Genomic DNA, 8109 nt, shown 5'->3' on the forward strand with positions numbered 1-8109 from the left:
TTATGATTTTTCTCATCCAGATTTGTAAAGGTTTTTAGTACCGGTAATACAGTTTTGTATGTATCTTGAAGCTTCTCTGTGAGTCCTTTAAGTCAGTCTTTGTATACATTTACTTCAATATGCTTGTCTGGGCAATCATCTCATCTGTGTTAGGGCTCATGAGATAACTGCCTAGTCATTTAATAGCTATTTCAAGAGTACCCACAAGGTGCATACTTTAACCTTTGATTTCTGAAAGCCTTACCTCCCATCTATCATAACTTTGTGAAACGTCACATTTTTCAGAGATGAACGACTTCACAACCATGTTATTCTAGTATTAATGATGACACATGACTTAGGTTTAATGTACACAGCACTTCAGGGTGGACTTCTGATTACTGTGTAAATAACCACTATTATTATTTTTTTGATGACTGAAGCAGGAAATGGCTGGAGTCCAGTTTCGCAATGTGGGACAAAGACTTTTCTGTAGAAAGCTTCTCAGTACCTAAACCATTTTTAATTCAGTGGACTGAAGGGAAATAAGTTGATCAAGAGAGAGAAAGGCTAGCTGGGCAGGTTGCACACACCTATAATTCTAGCACTGGGGAGGGGCTGAGGCAGGAGGATTGCTGTGAATTCAAGGTGAGCCTGGACTACATTAGCAAGACGCTGTTTCAAAAAGTGGGGTGGGGCTAAGTAAAAATGTAAAGGTTTGGTGCTATTTGATTAGATACACTTATCTAATTAATGGTTGTTAAATATAAATGTTCACGTTACCTTGTTACAGGGAGCTGCTCTGAATCATCTACAGCCGGAAGACAGATCACCTAAACTGTTTCATCTGTTTTCCCTCAAGTCCCTGAAGGAGCAGGCTATATAAAGTCACTGACCTCACGCCTTCATTTCCTGTTCACCCCCGTGTACAGTTGGTTTCTGGCTCCTCCCTCTGGAATTCCTCTGTAGGCAACATTCTTATTGGCAAACGCAATGACCCTTTTTTTCCTGACACCTCTGCTGCCTTTCACAATGCCACACCGTTTCCTTCAATTCAGTTTCTTTCACCAAACACTGCAACTTCTCCTTATGCGTTTCTGGTATTTTTAATCTCGTCCTTCATGAGCTGTTCCCCAGCCCACTTGTAAGAAGTGAGAATCCCCCAGGATGCTGTGTTCTGCTCAGCCTTTAGGTATGCCCACTTCTAGAGAAATTTGCTACAGTTGCTTGATTTTAGACACATTCTCTACATTCCTGACCAGGGATGTTTTATTTCTAGTTAAGTTCTCTCCTTTAAGCTTCAAAATCCAGCAATCTATTGGGAGTATCCATCTGGTTTTCTCAGAAACATTGGATTACACACTTTTGGTCTCCAGAAAGCCAGAAAAGCCATCCTCAGGATCCATTTCCTTTCCACCTCCCAGGATTGGCTGATACAAGTCCTGCCAGTCTGTCCTCTCCATCTCCCCCTGTGATTCCCTCCTCCCTGTCTTGATGACCGAGGACTTCATTCCGACCTTTATCATCTCTCACCTGACATTTTTTCATGCTGATCCCTGAGCTTTAAATCCTCAATGCTTCCAATCTTTTGAAGAATTAAGTTCAAGACTCTCAGCAGGACATTCAAGGTCCTCCCTGCCATCTTCCACTTCATTTTTCCACACTTCTTTGTCCTCAATCAGTGAACTGCTAGCAATTCCCCCCACAGGCCTTTGCTGCTTTCAGCCTCTACATCTCTGCTCACTTGAAAGAAGTTTCTGTTCTTAAAATATTTCCTCCCACCTTAACCTTCCACCCTCACTTTGGCGGGCCTTGCTTTGAGATTCAGCTCAGACCCCTTCCATGTCTTCCCTAACCCTTCTGCTATCATTGGATTTGGTTCCATAGGTTGTATAATCATCCTTATGATGTAGAATCAAATGCATCCGTTTATGTGTAGGTTTTCCTCATTCTACTCCCAGATGGAGAACTTGCCTTGGTATTTTCAGGTTCCATAGCACTTAGCAGTGTGTGTGTGTGTGTGTGTGTGTGTGTGTGTCTGAAGATGACTGCTGGGAGAATTAATGGATGTACACATAGTTTAACCAATTAACAAACCTAAACACTGAACAGCCTCAGATGTCACAGGGCAGTGTGTTGATTACACAAACCATAGGGGCCAAGAGATCATTTTGGACACAAGTAATTTTGGATAAGAGGACACAGGAGAAAATTCACAAAAGGTATGGATAAGGTCTGAATGTGGAAGGAAACGTGACAAAGTGGGAGTTAACTACTTGGTCGACTTTCTAGAAACAAAATAAAGTTGTCTAAATTCACTTAGAAAATATTCCAAAGTAAAAATAATCCAGTCAAGAATGGTTACAAACTTAGAGACTTCGGAGTCTGCATTCAGCACAATTCTAGGAAAAAGGGAGAGAGTCCTGCACTGGGAGAACAAAGTGGATTGTACCAAGACATACCTCAGGTGGAGTGCTCAACTCCCCTCACATCCAGATCATCCATAATTCTCAGAACTGCAGGCCCCACAGACACTCGCTTCCCACTCACCCCATCCTGCCCGATCCCCACCTCTTCCATTCCAAACGGGGACTGTAAAACTCTCCCAGGAAAAAAAACACAGGAGTAAAAAACTCCGCAATTCCTGGACCCTCCCATTCACACTCAGAATTTCACTGCCTGTTAAGTGACTCATAATGATCAAAAAACCAAGGCTCATGAGGAAAGAATCCACTGGGGAGTTGACCAAATATGTAGGAAAAAAATGGAAGAAAGAAAAACAAAAATCTATAATCAGTATTCTCTAATACATAAGAAAAGGGGGAAATCTATCTATCTATCTATCCATCCATCTGTCTATCTAGATGCCCCGAGAACAAGAGGCCTTGGAAACTCAATCTATGAAAATAAAAATAAAAACTTCCAGTAGAAACATCACCAGAAACATTGAAGAAGACTAGGTGGTGGAAGAAAAAGACACACAGGTAGAAATAGATGAGAACAAATGGAAAAATTAAAGGATTAAGTGAAGAAAAGCAAAGTGTGGCCAATAAAAGTACCACCAAGAGGAAATATGAAGACAGAGAAGAGGAGGTGTTTCTCAGCATAACTGAGAAGAATAACCAAGGTGGAAGCATGGGGTCCTCAGACTGATACCATCCCTGCCCAGGTGAGTGGGTGGACAATGCCCTTAGAAGAGATGAGGCTTTCAAAAAGAAAGACCAAAAACCCAGTCCCCTTTCTAAGAATGAGAAGTGGAGGGCACGATAGACCCTGGAAGCTGCCGAACAATAAATCAAAACCGTCTCATTCTTGGAAAACTCATTGTCACACAGATTGTTAATCTAGTGTGAGAGCAGTTTCAGACAGTTTTCATTTTGCAAGGTTCTGTCCTTTCTCAGAAAACTACTAAAGGGATGCGAAGAAACTGAACAAAGGAGTAAACCAAAAAAAAAAAAAAAAAAAAAAAGAGGAACATAGGGTGTGAGGAAAGGAAAGACAGCATACTTGAAGGGAAACTGCAGGAGAGTTGGGCCACAGGAGAGCAAAACATGGCGGCCCCCAGGCAGGGACTTCCAGAAAAGCAACATGCACAGGTTACCATTACAGTACAACCTTGGTTTGCAAGCATAATTTATTCTGGAAACATCCTGGTCATCCAAAGCACTTGTATATCTAGTGAATTTACCCTTCAGAAATAATGGAAACTCAGATGACCCACAGCCAAAAATATTCCTGTGAAAATGATTACAATACTGTAATGTAATACAAATGATAAAGAAAATAAACAAACCTGCACTTACCTTTGAAAACCTTCGTGGCTGGTGTGAAGGAGACAAGAGGGGAGGGTCATCGTGTAGCAGGACTGCCACTATCACTAGTGGAGTCGCCGCCCTCTGTTGGCTCCACGGTCAGTCAGCATCACGTCCTACTCACATTGTAACATACATTTGCTCGGTCTGTGGAACACTCATAGAACAAACTACTTGCTATTCAAGGTTTTGCTGTATATTGAAAAGTTGGGAAGTCTCAACTGTTGGGAGCCACCACATTGCCGAGCCGCCGCATATAGCGATCATGCGGTCTGTGGTAAAGAGCAAAGCCTGAGTTAGATTACCCCTCCCATCGAGCACGTTAGTTTCCTGCTTACCGCGTAAACAACCCGCTCAATAATATGTTAGCCAATCAGCTTGCCTTGCTTACTTTAATATGATTGGACACTGTATCCGTATATATACTGGTGCCACCCCTGGGGGGAAGTAGAAGCCCGGAAGGAGCCGCGGAGAGCGGACCGGTAGAGGCTTCGGAGCGAAGCACGGAAGGAGCCGCGGGGAGCGGACCAGAGGAGGCTTCGGCTGGGAGCGATCCCAGGGCAGGCTGTACGGAGAGAAAATAAAAGAAAAGGTTGTCCACTGCCAGACTTTGTCGTGTGTCCTTCCTGCCGGCCGGGAAAGACATCGACACTCAACGACTAAACAAGACACCACGAGCACATTTTTAAAGAGGAGGCAACTTTTTATCCTAAAAAGTTTGAGATTTACAATAAAGTAAATATTACTACAGTCTGTTCCTTTATATACTAGGCACCACAATGAAGCTAATATTGGGCAGTAATATAATCAAAACTTGTGCATAGTGTATGTATGGAGAGTGGAAGGAGAGAAACTGACTCCAGAGTGATAGGAAGGTGGTCAATCTTTATCTACTTGACTGGAATCCTAAAAAATAAAATCAAGATAGTAGCACGAGCATATTATTTAGAACTATGGGAATAAATATAGAAGAAATATGTTTTTAAAAAGAGGAAATGGGACTCAGGACTAGAGTAGGGTTGTAAATTCTTCTTTTTGAACCTAACCTTTGTAGTATTTGCGGGGGGGGGGGGGAATACTAGGAATCAAACTCAGAACCTTGCACTTACCAGGCAGGTGATTATGCTGCTGAGCTGTATCTCTAGCCCCTTCATAGCGTTTTTAAAGCCATATTTGTATATTATTTTAATTAGGAGAATTTTCCAGAAACCTAGGAATTCAAGTATTCCTATTTCTTTAAAGATTTTGTGTTTTGTTTTTTTGTTTTGCTTTGTTTTAATTATAGAGACAGGGTGTTGCTACGTAGTTCAGGCTGGCCATAAACTTGCTATGTACCCATAGCTGGCCTTGAACTCACTATGCAGCCCAGGCTGGCCTTGAACTCACTGTGCACCCTGGGGTGGCCTCAAACATGTGGTGGTGATCCTCCTGCCTCAGCCTCTTGAGTGCTGGGATTGCAGGAATCCACCTACCTCAGCCTCTCAAATGCTGGTCTTGGAGGCATGAACCACAGCACAAAATTTCTATTTCTACCTCTACATTTACTACTTACCCATAGACACATCTGATTAAGGTGCATTCTGGTAAGTATTTGGGGGAATAAACAATATGTGGAACAAAAAATTCTTTAAAACTTTAGGGTATGCTGGCAATGGTGGTGCATGTGTCTATATTCCCAGCTACTCCTAGCTTCTTTGGCAAAAAGGTGAGAGTTATATGCTCTGAGGTGTAATCAGAGTCTGCTCCCAGCTATTTTGTGAGACTGAGGTGGGAGAATCCTTGGGTTTTGAGACTAACCTGAGCAACATAGGGAGACTTTGTCTTAAATAAATAAAACAACAAGAAACCTCAAAGACCATTGCTGATATGTGAGCAAAAGTCATTGCTACTTGCCTTTCTGCTAGTACTTTTCAATTTCTTTCTGGAACAGTATCATTTCCTACTGTCTTATCTATCACTGTGTAACAAATTATTCCAAAATTTAGTGGCTTAAAACAATAAACACCGATCACCTCACAATGGTCATGTGCCTGCAATTTAGGAGCTGCTGAGCTGGGTAGTATGACTCTGTCTCAGTGTAATGTTTGCAACAGAGATTAGGACTGCAGTCACTGGAAGTCACCCCGGGCTGAAGGTCTCCACGGAGGACAGCTCACTCTCATGCCTGCTGACAGGAGGCCTCCACTCTGGACTGCACTTCTTGCCATATGGGCTTTTCCACACATTTGCTGGTGTATCCTCTTGGTATAGGAGCTAGCTACCCCCAGAGGGCCAGTAAGAAGGACAACTTTTTACAACCTAGTATCAGTAGTTGCATATGTATCAAGGACCCATCATTAATCCCAGGAGAGCAAGCAGTCTTTGTTTCTTAACATGGAAACTAGTGAAAACATTTGTGTAGCAAATTTGTGTGCATAATCTAAAACGACCAAAGCAATCAGAGCTAATTTAGAGATGAGTAGTTTAGGTGACTCTACATGACTTACAAAAGTCTAAATGTCTCATTACTCTTGTTATGATGTTATCTTTAATAGTCACAAAATAAACTAAGATTGCCCTACCTTCTTATGTTTCTTCTCTTCTGATAGCATATTTTAGTCTTTTTTTTGTCTCTGCTTACTGACAAGAGTGTTTGACACGTTATATATTTTATACACAAAATACACACTCAAAATAGAAAATATATATATACCATTTTCAGACATTATGCTACAGTAGCATCAGCATACATGACAACTTTTTTTGTTTGTTTGTTTTTGGTACCAGAGATTGATCAGACCTTATACTTGCCAGGCAGGTGCTTATGCCGCTGAGCTAAATCCTCAGCCCCAGTGTCAGGATACAATCATGAACAGCAGTCATAGTCCTTGAATAATTTTCTAAGCTTAGTCTACTGGGATGAAAAGATACTAAATATTATTTAATCACATTTATGAACACAATTACAAACTGAGGTACATTTTTCTAATAAAGAAGAATGTCTCCTAAGAGCACATAAAAAAGTAAATGGGAACCAGATGTGGGGCACAGCCCTGTAATCCCAGCATTCGGGAGCCTGAAGCAGGAGGATCATAATGAGTTTGAGGTTGGCCTGGGCTACAAGTCCAGACTGAACTCCATAGCAAGACCCTGTCTCAAAAATGAACAAAAAACAGGGTTAAGTGGAGCTATAAGGCATATAGAAAATTCAATGCAAATTAGAATTTTGCTATGGAAGGTATGAGAACAACAATAAGAGCCAAAGGAATTTAAAATATTGGTGAGAATGTTACAATAATATACTAGCATCTGTTCATACATATTTGTTGAATTGAACCAAACTGACCTTTTTCCTCTCGCTCTTCCCCTCTTCTTACTTCTCTAATGTTAGAGGTGACATATTTCAGTCTGGACAGACTAGTTTGACCCGAGTAGTAGTACTAACTTAGTGGAAGAAGGGACTACTCTTGCCCAATTCATCTCCTTTCTTCATTGTCTGCTGCAAGACCTAGTCACACTTAGAAAAAATACAATAGACTATTCATGCAATACCCAGATGTTTTTCCTAATAAATCTGCAGACATATGTTCTATGTCATTTGGTCATCAATTCACATGGACTTGTCCTTTATTTGTAAAGTATAGGAAGTATACATTTATTTATTTATTTTGTGGTGCTGAGGATTGAAACTCGGGCTTCATATGTATTATGCAAGTGCCTTACTACTCAGCTACTCCTCTAGCTCTGAAATAACAATTTAGAACACTGTTGAGTGCTTACTATGGGCTGGATGCTAGGCTAACATCTCTAGGTACACAGTATTATCTTATTAAAATGGCCACCTTTTAGATAGGTGCAGTTTGCTCGTTCTACAAAGCTGTGGAGAGTAATTAAGTAGAGTCTCCAGAATCACAGCTATGTGAGGCAGTTCTAGCGGAAGACCTCAAAGTTCCTGCCCCAGCGAGGTTAGCATCTTTATCTGATACCCACATCTCGACCTCACCCCATTCTGGTCTCACCGACCTTCTTCTTTTCCTAGAAGTGAGCCAAGCTCTTGTCTTTTCAGTTCTTGCTCTTGCTCTTTCCTCTACCCAGAGCATCTTCCTCTAGTTTGTTGCATGGCTGGCGCCTTTCCATCTCAGATACCTGCTCTAAGTTAATTCTCCACACTCGTCTATAATAGCACTATGTTTTATTCCCATGATAGTATTTATTACTTTTTGAAATGATTATTCTTACTTCTCCCACAAGCAAATCCCTACCTCATTTATTGGCTGAAACGGCCTCCTTCCTCTGTACCTGCAGGTGTTATACCAAAATGCCATCTGTGTTACACCCA

This window comes from Cavia porcellus, unplaced genomic scaffold, assembly GCF_034190915.1.
Source record: "Cavia porcellus strain 051 isolate PalLab524CR breed Dunkin Hartley unplaced genomic scaffold, mCavPor4.1 scaffold_1, whole genome shotgun sequence".
Lineage (NCBI taxonomy): Eukaryota > Metazoa > Chordata > Mammalia > Rodentia > Caviidae > Cavia > Cavia porcellus.